The 13,431-nt window shown below is 38.8% G+C and overlaps 1 protein-coding gene across 8 annotated transcripts in view; it reads left to right on the forward strand.

Moving 5' to 3' along the window:
* The window catches only part of SOX5 (SRY-box transcription factor 5), a 293,400-nt gene that overhangs the window by 181,723 nt on the left and 98,246 nt on the right, over positions 1-13,431 (forward strand). The window lies entirely within an intron of this gene.

Consider the following 13,431-nt stretch of genomic DNA (forward strand, 5'->3'; position numbering starts at 1 on the left):
TAGTCCTCTTTTTTTTTTTTTTTTTTTTTTTTTTTGCACAGTAGTCTGGTGAAAGCTTAGCAGTTGCCTGAGAAATGGAAAGAACTGGATTGGGGCTTCTGTTTCCTTAATGCACTTCACATTGTGTCTCCCACATCTCAGGAGAGACCAGGCCTTTCTCTGCATCTGCTGAAACTGGGCTTCAAGCAAAAAGAGACATACTGTTCATGTCATAAGTGGAGCAAAAAAACAAAGTGTCACAGCTCAGTATCCTGATGATGATGGTATTTGAGCCTGTGTTCTGCTCCGTAGATGTCTTGTGGATTTTGTTTTAATTAGAGTTACTTTTTTTAAATTATTTCTGCCAAGTACCATTGGGGTCAATTTGTATTGACTTCAGAGCAAGGGCTCAACACAAAGTTCCTACAGGTCAAATTTTGCCCTTAAGAAAATAATGATTATTACAAAGTCTCTTTTCTGAGCTGAACATGACTTAAAAGCTAGAGGCGTTTAAAAAATCAAATATTACTTTATGTTTTCGTCATGTTTACTGCTGGTTTCCTTTTTGATCTCTCTTACTATCAAACTAAGTTTATTGAGGCAGCTTTGTTTAATTAGTTTAATTTTACTTGTTCAGCAGCATTGCCAGAGTTGTACTTTTCAGATTCACAGCTCTGAATGAAAATATTCCCTGTGACTGGCAAGACAAAACAAAAACAAAAGTGGAAAAGGAATTATTAAAATGTTTATGTTTGCTTAAGTAAAATGCTTCCAGAACTGAAATTTGGAGCAGAAAATATGTAAGGATCCTGATACTTAGGTAACTAACTTAAATCTATTCTTACTGAAGTGGCAGGATTTTCATTCTCTTTATTGTGAACCAGGTCTACCACACAAAGCATGTTAGTACCTAAATTTAAAAAAAAATAAGGCATCCACTTCCAGTAAACATTTGCAAATTTGTTCATCTGGCAAAAATATTGGGGGTTTCAAACAAATGTGCACGTTCTCAGTCATGCCAGTGAGTGAGTGAGTGAAGACTACTCAAGGGCTTTTTCCGCACTCCCTTCAACCGAACTCAGTGGCATCAAGTGCTGTCATGTCATGTGATTTGCATTAGTGAACCTTAGTAAGCCCCTGATTTTCAGTTGCACCAAGCATCCAGCCCAGAGACTGTGTTCTGGATTAAAACCTTGTTCTCTGGCTCAAATGGTGCTTAAAGAGATCTCTTACTTTATGGCCAGCAGTGCTTCAGTATAAACAGTACTAGGAATAAACCAATTGATCAGAAAATTCATTTTATTGCTAAAGCGAAATGGATGGCTGAAGAGCAGAAGTTAAAAATGAATCCTGAATGGCCATGTTTATGCTTAGAATAGAGTAGATGGATAGCATCACTGTAGTGTTTTCAGAGCTTTTTACAGTGCTCCATTATATCCCGCTCTCCCAGACACATCACATCTACCTTTCTCTTTAGTATGCAAATGCACAATTAAAAGCGTTCAACAGATAGAGATGAATAAGCTAATACAGTGTGCTGCTCACAATTTATTTTCATGAACTGGGAGTATGTGGAAGTACCCCAAAGAGCAAAGAGAAGCTGGAAAGTTGTAATAGATAAGAATCTACTGACTGCCTTTATGTAAGACAATAGATCTTGTGAATATTCTGCTTCCTCTCCAGGCAGTGAGCTAGTATGGTTAACCAAAATTGTTGAGTAATTGTTCTGTGGTTGAGAACAAAATGCTGAATTAAACTGTTCCCAGCACAATAATTGTGTGATTACAGCATTTATGTTGCTGGCCAAAAGAACAGTCATTAGGTTTGGAAGACTTACCAAAACCACAGGCACAGAAAAAAAATGCAAATCACATGTAAATTGTCCTCTAATACCTATAGTGGCTTAAAAATTGAACTAGGAGTATGGTATGTGTATATTTAAAGGCAGTCAAGCCAGTAAAAATGATTGTACATTCAAGAACTACTTCAGACTAGGAATAAAATACGCAAAGATTATTCATTTTCATTATGTTGTACTTTTCCCCCTCTTGTGAGATGCTGCACTTCATATATTATGCGTGTATTCTGCTTTGTGAATGCTATTATATTTTGCCCCACTGCATACCAATCAGGTATTGTCTGGGAGTTGTAAGGTAGGTAGGACTCCCACACCTAACTAAATCTTGGGCCAAGCCGATTCAAAGAGCAATATACAGGGGAGGCAGGCAGCAAATGTTTATCTGATTGCTGTAATCCACCAGTAAAATTAAAAACTGATTTATGATGATAGGTGCTCTTGTGAGGTAGACAGTTTTCTTCTCCATTGCATGGTCCGTATCTAGAAGTGCCAAAGAAACAATTACATTTATTCTTTCCTTTTTTTTTCTTTTGTTGTTTTCCCTCCTATTTTTAATAATAAAGGAGGATGAGGAAGACAAGGAAGAACTGAAGGAGACATTAAAAAAAAAAGACAAAATGTTCAGGGCAATCAAAATTTTTGTGCCTGCAATTCAGTGTGGTAACAAGCTGCAGGATTTGGATAGCTGGGTACCTTGATGTACACAGAAATCAGATTATGAGATCTCTAAACTGTGTCCCTGTATCTACACTTAATTGTGCTTTAACTGTGTTGCTGTCACCAAAATGTAGGCACAAAATGAGAGACCGTCTTCAGTCCTATTCAAAAAATGTTCCCAAACAAAACTTGTGAAAAACATTTTCATGTGAGGATTTTGGTAGTGGGAAGAAAAGCATCAGGGCATGAATGGAAGAGTGGCTGCATATCTATTTAAATAGTCTTTCTTCTGCAACTTGAATCCGTTTCACTTTTAAAATCGAACTTTTGATGGTGAAACTAAACGCTATTAAGGAACAATTCCACTGGCAAAAGGGACAGTCAGAAACAAGTCTGAACAGCTGAAAGATTGAAAAGAGGTCTTTATTGTGCATTTCCCTGGGCAGTAATTAGAGGCTATCCAATACTAGAAATGTGTTTTCCGCAGAGGTTTCTGCTAACATTTGGTCTTAGTTTTCCTGGCCATTTGTCCATCATGTTTTAAGTACAGGCAGTTTTAAGACCGTGTAGAAAGCAATAAAACTCAATATAAAATAACAATAACAACAATGACAATACTACTACTACTACCAGTAATAATAATACTGTCTTCAGGAAAGAATTACATTGAGTTGTTGTAGCAACTAGTGCTCTGAAACTGATGTCACTGGAGACCAGACATACATTGGGATGTGTATCTGACTTAATAATAAAATTGGGGAAAAGAGGGGGCATTCAAAGGGTTTAATCAGTGGATTTAAGTCTAAGATTTTCTGAGCAGACCAAATTCTGCCAAAGTCTACACTGATCAGGCTGTGAAGAATGTTTCGTTCCCTGTGCTGTATTAGATTGTATAAGGCTTCATTAACTAAGTCCCTCAGCCTTTCAATTTAAAGAAACCAAGAGAAGGTACAGACTTTCAGTGTGGAATTTGTTTTCTGAATCCTTTCTGTATATTTTTTCTCTCTCTTTCTAGATAGTATGGTTTTAAGTGAATGACTTTGATAAGACTTTCATGTTTGTTTATACCATTGCACTATTCAGCAGCCGAATGGGTTTTGGATTTCTGCCCACTACATGATATTAAATAACCCCTGTTTCTTGCCCACCGCCTACACATTAAAATTGTTGTGTTTGTTTTAATTAATGATACTCCACTTGTCAAAGAGATAATGAGTGAAAAACACATCTTGAAACCTTGGGGTTTTGTTTGAAAGAATACCCCTTCCTCTCTATATAGTAATATTACCTTAAATCATATTAAGGAAATTGGCACAAAAAACCCCAAACCAAACGAAGAAATAGTTATTATAAGGCAGAATTCTGATGATCTCCTTGTCTTCTGTGTCAGCTAATTTGAGTAAGCAAGATTTCTGCATTAAGGGTTATGAAAGTTGAATTGTTTCATATTAGTTGATGAGACCTAAATATTTTACTGTAATTATGTATAGAATCATTACAAGCAATGTGTCATGGGTGACTCATTATGAGTGGCAGTGGAAGGGTTGAAATAGAAGGCCGGATTGTGATGATACTGCAGTGCAAGAGCATTAGAGGTGGAGGTATCACTTCAGGAACAGCGGAAAGCTTTAGGGAGCTATCACTTCCCATTGCTGGTACCTACCATGCCTGCCATGGTGGGGATGAAGGAAGACCGGGATGAGAGATGGGCTTGCCTTGCAAGCTTTTTACTTTCCGCTGAAGTATGACAGCATGCCCTCTTCACGTTTCATCCTCTCTTACTTTATGGTCCCTCGTTTCATCAAGCAGTGTTTGAACCATGGGCTGAGTACTACTCTTGACTCATAGCTTTTCTCCAGGAGTGCCTCAGGGTCATTAATAGAATCACGAATGTCTTAAAGACATCAGTCCACTATTAAGTGGTTGAGTCCTTACATACTGGTCTATTCATGAATTTGGACTTTACCATGTGTCAAAAATGAGGTCATGGTACTTGCCTTCATCTATACGCCATCTTAAATACAGTGATTTCCATATTAGAACTGTTCTCCCTGTTTCAGAGGTTAACAAATTCTTTTTTTGGAACAATAGACAGGAAAAATATTACTGCAATTTATACATCAAAATGATTAGTTACTGGTCTTTGAATATGTTATGGAAAAGTCAACAATGGTTAAAGGGGTACATGTAACAGCTGGCCTTAACACAGGTGCCTCTGAATAACTTTATATGACAGAAAATACCAGTCAGCCTTGCTGAAGTATAACGGCATCAGCCTTGCTTTTGCCACCCATTTCTTGATCTTTTGCAGAAAATGCACTAAAGAAGTCTTTAATGAGTAGCTTCACACCCCAAAAGCTGCATCATTTCAGTCTACGTAGGAGTAAGAACCACAACTAGAATAAATATGTTTCTTTACCTAAGATGCGTTCTCAACCTCAAAACCGTCTTGGGCAGGTTTATAGCCAAGGATTTTATGGTCCTGTTCGCATCCTTTGCATGAAAACATTCACAACAATACTTTGGTGTCAAGATGAGCCCAAAGGCACCTCAGAAGGGCTGAAGAGATAGCAAGGTGGGGCATTTCTCCTAGCTCACAGAATTTATCTGTCAAAAAGGAGCCAGGTTTGGTGCCTGTGATGGTGTGTAATACTACAATTTATTTCCTTACCTGAATCTGTTGACTTCCAACATTCACAGAAGTTCTTGAAAAGTCAGGTTTGGATGATTCCTCTTCCTCTTCTCCCTCCTCTCTCTACATCCCATGCTAGTGCTGAGCCTTGCTTCCCATTCCTACTTGTTCTTATAGTGTACCCATGGATTAAGAATGTTAAGATTTGCAGAGTCAACCTTGTATATGCTTAAAAAAACCCCCGTGCTCTTACAGGAAGAGTCTTCTAGATTCTGCACACCTCTTTTGACTGTTACAGCTGTCACTCTGTTTCTATCAGCCTCAAATAGAAACAGCCCCCATTTAACACAGAGCTGACACAAACTGTCCTATTTGTTCTTCCCTGCTTCCTCTGCAGCAGTAGTTAATACTGGACCTTCTCTACAGAGCTCTTTTGACAGCAGTCCATGATACTGTTGGACAAAGACTTTTGACCTGATAAAATGTGAGTATTGGGTATACCAAAGAAGTGACTTTGAAAAGAAAGAGAGCTGGGTTAGCACACATACACAAACCCCAGCCACTTCAGTCTCTTTAAACAGAATGTGGAAAATCAGAAGGGAAAAGTATACAGGTGACTTCTGGAAGGCTGATATGAACAATGACAAGGGACGTATACTTATTTTTGTCTCTGATTCTTTATGGCATGTACAAAAAACCCCGTAGTTCATTATAATTTGAATAACTGAACCAGTATGTAATACATCAGCTAATTGTAGAAAACAGTACACATGTGCAGCTCAAGAAAGTATCCTACATGCTGTCTTTTAAAACACATCAGGAAATCTCGCACCTGTTTTCTTTTCACTGACAAATGTTTTGCTGAATAGCTTACTGCTAGAGCGATCAGCACTGGTCCAGACCTCATTGGGAAGAGCATTAACCAACCATCTGGGAACTGTGTGCTCCATCATATGCTGTGAGGTAGCATCAGTCATTAAATATAAGTTTTCGAGTTTGAAGGGAGTGACTTTGCAGGTTAACTCTTGCTACATGACAGTTATATTTAAGAGCAAGTTGCTATTAGCCAGCAAAAATGCAAATAGAGGACAATATACCATATCAATCAGCAGTTTTGACAGCTGCAAATTTGTGTCAGGTTTCCATTATAGTCCTGGCTTGTTCTTCTAGGAAGGGTGCTAACATTTAAACAAGATGCCTAGGTGCGGTGCTTGGAAGCTATGCCATGAGAAATATAGTATTTGTGTGAATATTAAGTAATATGAAACAAGTTAGTTTGGCCAAACACTGGTCATCATACCTCAAAAGCCAGTTTTGTGTCCTCTGCTAACTTTAACCTCGTCATGAAACAAATGCCTCAATCAACCAAACAATGGATCTTTTTCTTCTATAAAAAGGAAAGACCAAATTATTTTGAGTTTTGCTCTTGAGCTTGGATTAGAAAGGGCTCTTTTGAGAGTGCACTTCAGTCTTCCAGTGTAGCTGTTACCTGAATTACAGTAGCTTGCTCTGAAAGTCCTGGGTTTGCCAGAGGACCCCACACACTGAGGTGTTGTATAGCCTGGAGCAGCCATTCCTGCATGAACTCTTAGGGGTTTGACTTAAAACAGCTGCCTATTGGAATGAATCCAGTTTATGTTCTTTTCATTTCAGGTAGCCTCTTCGTTTCAGTTAGGCTATTTGTTCAAATGCCTTTGTGGCAGAATTGCCCTGTAGATAACAGTGCTGGGTTTGGCTGGAATAGACTTAATTTTCTTTGTAGAAGCTAGTAGGGGGCTATGTTTTGGATTTGTGCTGGAAACAGTGTTGAGAATACAGGGATGTTTTTGTTACTGCTGAGCAGTGCTTACACAGAGTCAAGGCTTTTTCTGCTTCTCACCCCACCAGTGAGCAGGCTGGGGTTGCACAAGAAGTTGGGAAGGGACACAGCCAGGACAGCTGACCCCAACTGACCAAAGGGGTATTCCACACCATGTGATATCATGCTCAGCATGTAAAGCTGGGGGAAGAAGAAGGAAGGGGAGGATGTTCAGAGTTACGGCGTTTGTCTTCCCAAGTAACTGTTATGTGTGATGGAGCCCTGCTTTCCTGGAGATGGCTGAACACCTCCCTGCCCATGGGAAGTGGTGAATGCATTCCTTATTTTGCTTTGCTTGGGTGCGTGGCTTTTGCTGTACCTATTAAAATGTCTTTATCTCATCCCATGAGTTTTCTCTCTTTTACTCTTCTGATTCTCTCCCTCATCCCACTGAGGGGGGGAGTGAGTGAGTGGCTGTGTGGTGCTTAGTTGCTGGCTGGGGTTAAACCACAACAGTAATCATAGAATCATTTAGGTTGGAAAAGACCTTTAAGATCATCCAGTCCAACCATTAACCTACACTACCAAGTCCACCCTAAACCAATCAAGGGTAGACTAGACTAAACCATGTCCCGAAGTGCCACATCTACCTGTTTTTTGAACACTTCCAGGGATGGGGACTCCACCACCTCTCTGGGCAGCCTGTTCCAATGCTTGACCACCCTTTCCGTAACTTACATGCTAAGTGGCAGAAGTATGAATACTTCTTGTTACACATCATCCCAAATGGGAAAAAGTCATCTTAATGCTTTTCCCTCCTCTGTATGTTTTTTCTATACCAAATCAAATATAAAAGAAGTGTTCTAAAGTTCTTTATTTTAGTTACATAAATGAATAAGTAATACTGCTTTTTCCTTTGGAAGTATCCAAGAGATGTTCCTTAATGCAAAGGGTCCTTTTGGCTTATGTCCTTCAAAATGCTGCTGGAGGTGTTTGTTTCTCACCAGTGCATTTTGTTCTGTAGTATGAAGTGGAGGAGGGAAGCCTTTGGAAGCAAGTTACCGACATGGAAACAGCTACTGTCAGTATTATTTGGCGGTTTAAGGCACTGTAGTTAAAAAGGCTAAGCATGTGTTCATTTAGTAGTACTTACAGACTTTATGACGAGATGAATTTGAGATGGATGCTGGTAGTGACACTTGGATTCCCTTGCAGGACTGAGCAAAGACACAAAGTTTCCAGCCTGAAAAGCCTTGCTTTTTTAAAATGAAAAATGTTTATGCAATTCTCTGAGATGCATTTCAGTTTTCCTGAAAGTTCGTTCCTTGTGTTTTCCTTAAGCCAAATTGTATACATACCATATTACCTGTTAAGAATTGTGCCGATGTGCCATCACACTAATAATTTTTTCCACACTGTTGCTCCAAATAGAGCTCTCCTGTGCTAGTGCAGTTGTAATGGGGGGTGGGGGTGTCTCCCTAAACAGCCTTCTTTTTTATTCTTAAAAGATTGCCACTGTGAAAGCATGTTTTTCTACGATCAGTATCACTGTTTGCAAACAATTGTGAACAGTGAGGTGCTGCTATTGAGTGAACTGAGGTGTTCAGACAGGATGAATTTTGATTAGTGCTGGTATGAATTGTGTAAGCCTTTTATGCAGCAAAGGGAAGAATAATATTGAGGGGCCAAATCATCCATTGCAGAAGAATTTTCAGGTAGAGTTTAGGAAGAAAAAACCTTCACAAAATCCTTTGTCGGGATCCCCTATACCAGTATGTCTGGCAGAAGAGTGAGGTGCCTGTCGGTAGTAAAAGCAAAGCATTAGGTCAGAGCATGGATGGGGTGGAATGGATGTGCTGTCTGTCTCATCAGTGTCTATCTCTCTGTGTCTGTGCTTCTTGGCATCCACCTTCTGTTTTGTATCTTAAGCACTCACTAAGCACCCCATAAAAAGCCACCTCAAGCTCAGCAGGAGAGTGATCATTGCATTACCGGGATAGGCAAGGCTCCCTGCCGTATAGATTTAGGACACGCTTATGTCAATTTAGGCAAGAGAAGGAGGAGAACAACATTTTCTTTTCTTATTTTAAACGTCACTGTAAGGGAAAATAGCAGATTGTAGTTATATGAGGACATATATTTTTATTTCCCTTAAGATAGACGTGGGGGGGTGTGAGGGAGAGAGAAAGAGATGGCCAACACATATGCTAATTAAAGAATCCGGTCCTTCAGCATAGTGTGCACCACCATGAGCCAAGTGTTTCTAGAGGAAGGGGGACCAATGCAATTAAACATGTCATTTTTGAAGGACAGATTTATGTTATTGCATGTTAAATGTACATTACATTCTTTCATATACAGTAGAAGAGATGCTTAACTTCTAAACAAGTTGCAGGCAAGAAGATATTTATACAACAGTTTGAAGTTAAAAGAATCGTTCATGCACACCCACTGTTTAGGAATGTAAAATCTGAACTTCTTTGAGGTGGCTGAGAATAACTCAAATGAAAATAAAAATTAGCCACACTTGTACATGAAGAAGCCATGTAAGAGATCATTTCAGCAAAGATGCTCATCCAGCTCTTGAAGGGCATCTTCTAAACAGCTGAAGAGTAAAGTACTGCTCAGAGTTTTGTCAGTTTGTAGAGAAGAGAGTGTTGCTTTTAGCAGCCATTCTTATTCACACTAAGTAATTCGTTACTCCGTCACCAGTCTCACCAAAATGGATAGAATTGCTTCTGAAGTGCTAGAGGTGGGTGGAAGATCAGTATTCACCCCTCAGTGGAAAGTGTTATATATGGATGCCAGGAAATGTATAGAAATATTTACCTTGGAGAGAGGAAAGCTTATATAAAAGTTTATGCTAATAAACGTGTAATGAGCAACTGCGGAAATGAAATTGGTGGAAGTGTATAAAGATAAAATAAATAAAACTAATAGCAGCTGCTATGTTAGGGGCTTAGATTTGTTGCAAGTATGGGTTTATGTTACCTGAGAAGTATTATAAGCCTGCTAGATTAAGCAAGAATTGTGAACTTTTTAATTAAAGACTCTGTCAGGATGCCTGGGCATAAAGGACCAAAATAAGGTCAGGCATGCTATCCTGATACTGGCATTTCCTAAGCCTTGAATGCCTAACTTTGCAACCTTACTGTTTCCTTAAACTGTTTTGTCTTTGTAGCTATTTATATAGTGACCCAAAGCGCACGTGACATTTTACAGAAAATAAAGTAGAACTGTAGTTGTCAAATGTTTGCAATCTAAATTTATGTAAGTCACAGCAGGAGCTAGTAGCAAACAGTAGGGATAACTGTTAAAAACGTACTGCTTAGTGCTTAGGTAGCTGTGGTAACCATAGTATGTTCCTAAAAGTAGGTAGGAGACCAAAATTTAGGCAGAAATACTACAATTATAATGAAGCTGGGAATGCTGGGAATCTAGCTGTGGCTACACTGAATGCACATCTTTGTGCAGCTGGATTTGTTATGGTCAAGTCATAAAGGACATGCACAGATTTGTGAAGATGCTGGCCCAGGCTTCAACAACTTGAATCAGTTCCAAGTTTACTAACAAATTTCTTTTGATAAGGATAGGTCATTTAAGGGCAGATTTTTCAAAGGCACTGAAACAAACATACAGTGAGACACTTCCCAAAATTGAAAATCTCTACAGGCAACTCTTAATGCACCAGTTTCCCACTTGGACAGTAAATATACTATTAGTTGCTTGTCATATGCTCATACTGTTTTTCGTCACTGGTAAGTTCTTTAGGGCTAGTCTCCTTTTTGGATTTTCACTGACAAGTATGAAGGATCCCTGATTTTGGTTTGGGCTCTAGGTGAAAGTTGGTTGCAATTCCTTCTGCTCTAAAATACTTTGCCGTTACAGAAGATGACTTGCTGTCCTCATTATGACTTAGAGAACCTTTACCTTTCTGGCCTGTTTGAACTCTTGTGTATCTGCTTCCTTAAGGGGAGTATTTCTCATAAACTAAATGTCAAGTGGTGTGCTTTTACTTCCTTCATTGCATCACAGGCTTCCCTCTTGCCCCAAATTATTTGTCAGAGATATGAGAAGTATGAATTCCTTGACTAGTGAATTGATTGTATAGAATGTTATGGCCCTCCTGACATTCGATTCATTTCTTTGTTATTTTATATATGTCATATGCCTCTACTGTGCATACCATGCCTCTACAGTTTGTCATGCAGTACAAGAGTACCTCTGGCTAATCTGATATATGGTGACAGCATTCAAATTAAAAGAAAGATCAGGGAACTGTGTGATCAGTTGGCATTGTGGCAGTGGTACGTGTAGTGAAAAAACAGGCCCTTAGAAGATTGTATCAGTATCATCCAGACTAATATCCTAAAGTAGATAAGAAGTTACAAGGTGAAATTGTAGCCCATTAAATCCATTGGGAATTTTGTGAGCATTTAAACTACTATCTTTACCTTTAGGTAATTAGAGCTAAGAGGAAGTAATCACGTAGACAGTTTGGCAAGTGGAGAATCTTGACAGCTATATGCATTTTTAGATTGCTAAAGATGTATTTCTTTTTATGGACATATATATGTCCATTAGCAGAACAAATTGAAAGGCCTGGAAAATAGCTCTGATTTGCAGTCCAGTATGTTCAAATTAGAAATGCAGTATCAAGAAGTTACCATTGAGAAAGCATTGGGAAGTACGTAAACTTTATAACAAAAAACATTTGTGAGAGATGTCAACTGATGTAGTAATAGCTTTGAAAAAAAAGAAAAAGGAAAGAGGAAAATACCCTTCGTGTAAAACTCAGGAGGGGCTTTACTCTGTGCCACTTGAAACAGTTGTATCCTAGCAATTCTAGGTAATAATAATAAACATAACAAAAGTTAAGATGTAGTAGTTAAATGAGCTATAAAAATGAAGAGTCCGTAATTTGTATTGTATTATGTCAGGTAATCAGATTAAAATAAACTAATGTTTGCACTTATTTGTATTTGGGAGAAAATGAAGTGTAGCTGTTTGAGTGGTGCTACATACATTCCGTCCTGGAATGAAAATCACATTGTTTTGACTGCGTTATTTCTGTATCCATGCAAACCATCCTCATCACTCTATAGTTCTTACCTCCTTAATGCAACTGGGGTTGTGTCATTTGAAATTAGTGGGTATAAGGCCACTTAGAGAGATAAAGAGGAGCAGCAATTTGAAAAAATGCAATGCAGCAGTCAGATTTAAGAAGAAAGGGCATTTTCCTGGTAAATGTTTTCCTAAATGGGAATTTTTCAGTGTGGTGTTTTGCTCGTGTGTTTGGCAGTCACTTGGAATCAAGTGCAGACTTGTGCTACATTGTGGGCTTGGCAATGACAATTTGTGTGTGTGTGTGGTGCTTTAGTTATATTAGCCCTGGAGGCAGAGTTAACACTTGCAGTGGGACAAGAGTATTTGCAGTCATCAGAGAACTTTGCAGTCAGCTTCAATAACATCACTCCATTTTTTTCACTTTTTTTTTAACATTTTTTTTGGCAGCAAAGCTCTTAGTAGAACCATCTGTCTTTCTATTAGTGTTTTTGAGTCCTGTTTTGAAGCTTCTCTGCTTGGCAAAGTCACTTTCATCCTTGGAAACCATTTAAAAAAAAGTTCTGTGGCTTTTTGCCGAAGAAGAGTACTATGCAAAAATTCCACACGGCTGTTCATTTTTGTTCTAAAAGAATACAGTTACTTTGTCTTTGTCTTAAAAAAACCCCAAAACCCCAAAGAAAACAAACAAAAAATAAACACATGAAGAAAAGGCAGACATTGGGCAGTTCTGGGGTGACTGAGTGGGGATACAGAAGAAATCACTTTTTTTTTTTTTTTCCCCTCCAGCAATCCAGTTAAAAGTACGTATGTCTTCTAGTTAACAGGATCAGAATAGAAAGGAGAATACTGAAGTAACAAAAAATGGATTGAGTTAGTTCAGTGAGTGGAACTACATCTACTCTAGCTTCAGTCTGAACCTTAATCTCCCAGTGCAAGAATTTCCATGAACTCCATCCTTGCAAATTGTTTCAGATTATAAAGATACAGTCAGCACGCACACAGGTGTTGACAGGTCCTGGCATAAATGAAGAAGTTACCTTCCCAAATTTTGTATCACTCTTCTGCCTTGTATCGGTGTTGCGTGAACCGAGACATCTCCTGGATGTTCAGGAGTTTAAATTAAAACAAAATTAAGTCAAGAGGCTGTAGTCTGAACTGTGGCAACCAAGGAGCTGGCACAAGTTCTCTTTTGCCAGTTCTGCTACGCAGGCAAGAATGAAGGGAGTAACACGTTCTTACGCCTCTGGCCAAAAACGGTTTGTCTATCAACACCCTAATTCTGCTTGTTTCTTAAGGCTCCAGACCACAAACTAAATTTTAGTCTTTGATAATGTATCTGTACCTCCGATGCCATAGCTTTACAGTGCCATTAAAAATCTAGATAACCTCTCTCAAAAAATGAGTCAGTCTCCCTTTACCAACTGATCTGGTCAGTACAGT

This window comes from Pelecanus crispus, chromosome 1 (genome assembly GCF_030463565.1).
Source record: "Pelecanus crispus isolate bPelCri1 chromosome 1, bPelCri1.pri, whole genome shotgun sequence".
Lineage (NCBI taxonomy): Eukaryota > Metazoa > Chordata > Aves > Pelecaniformes > Pelecanidae > Pelecanus > Pelecanus crispus.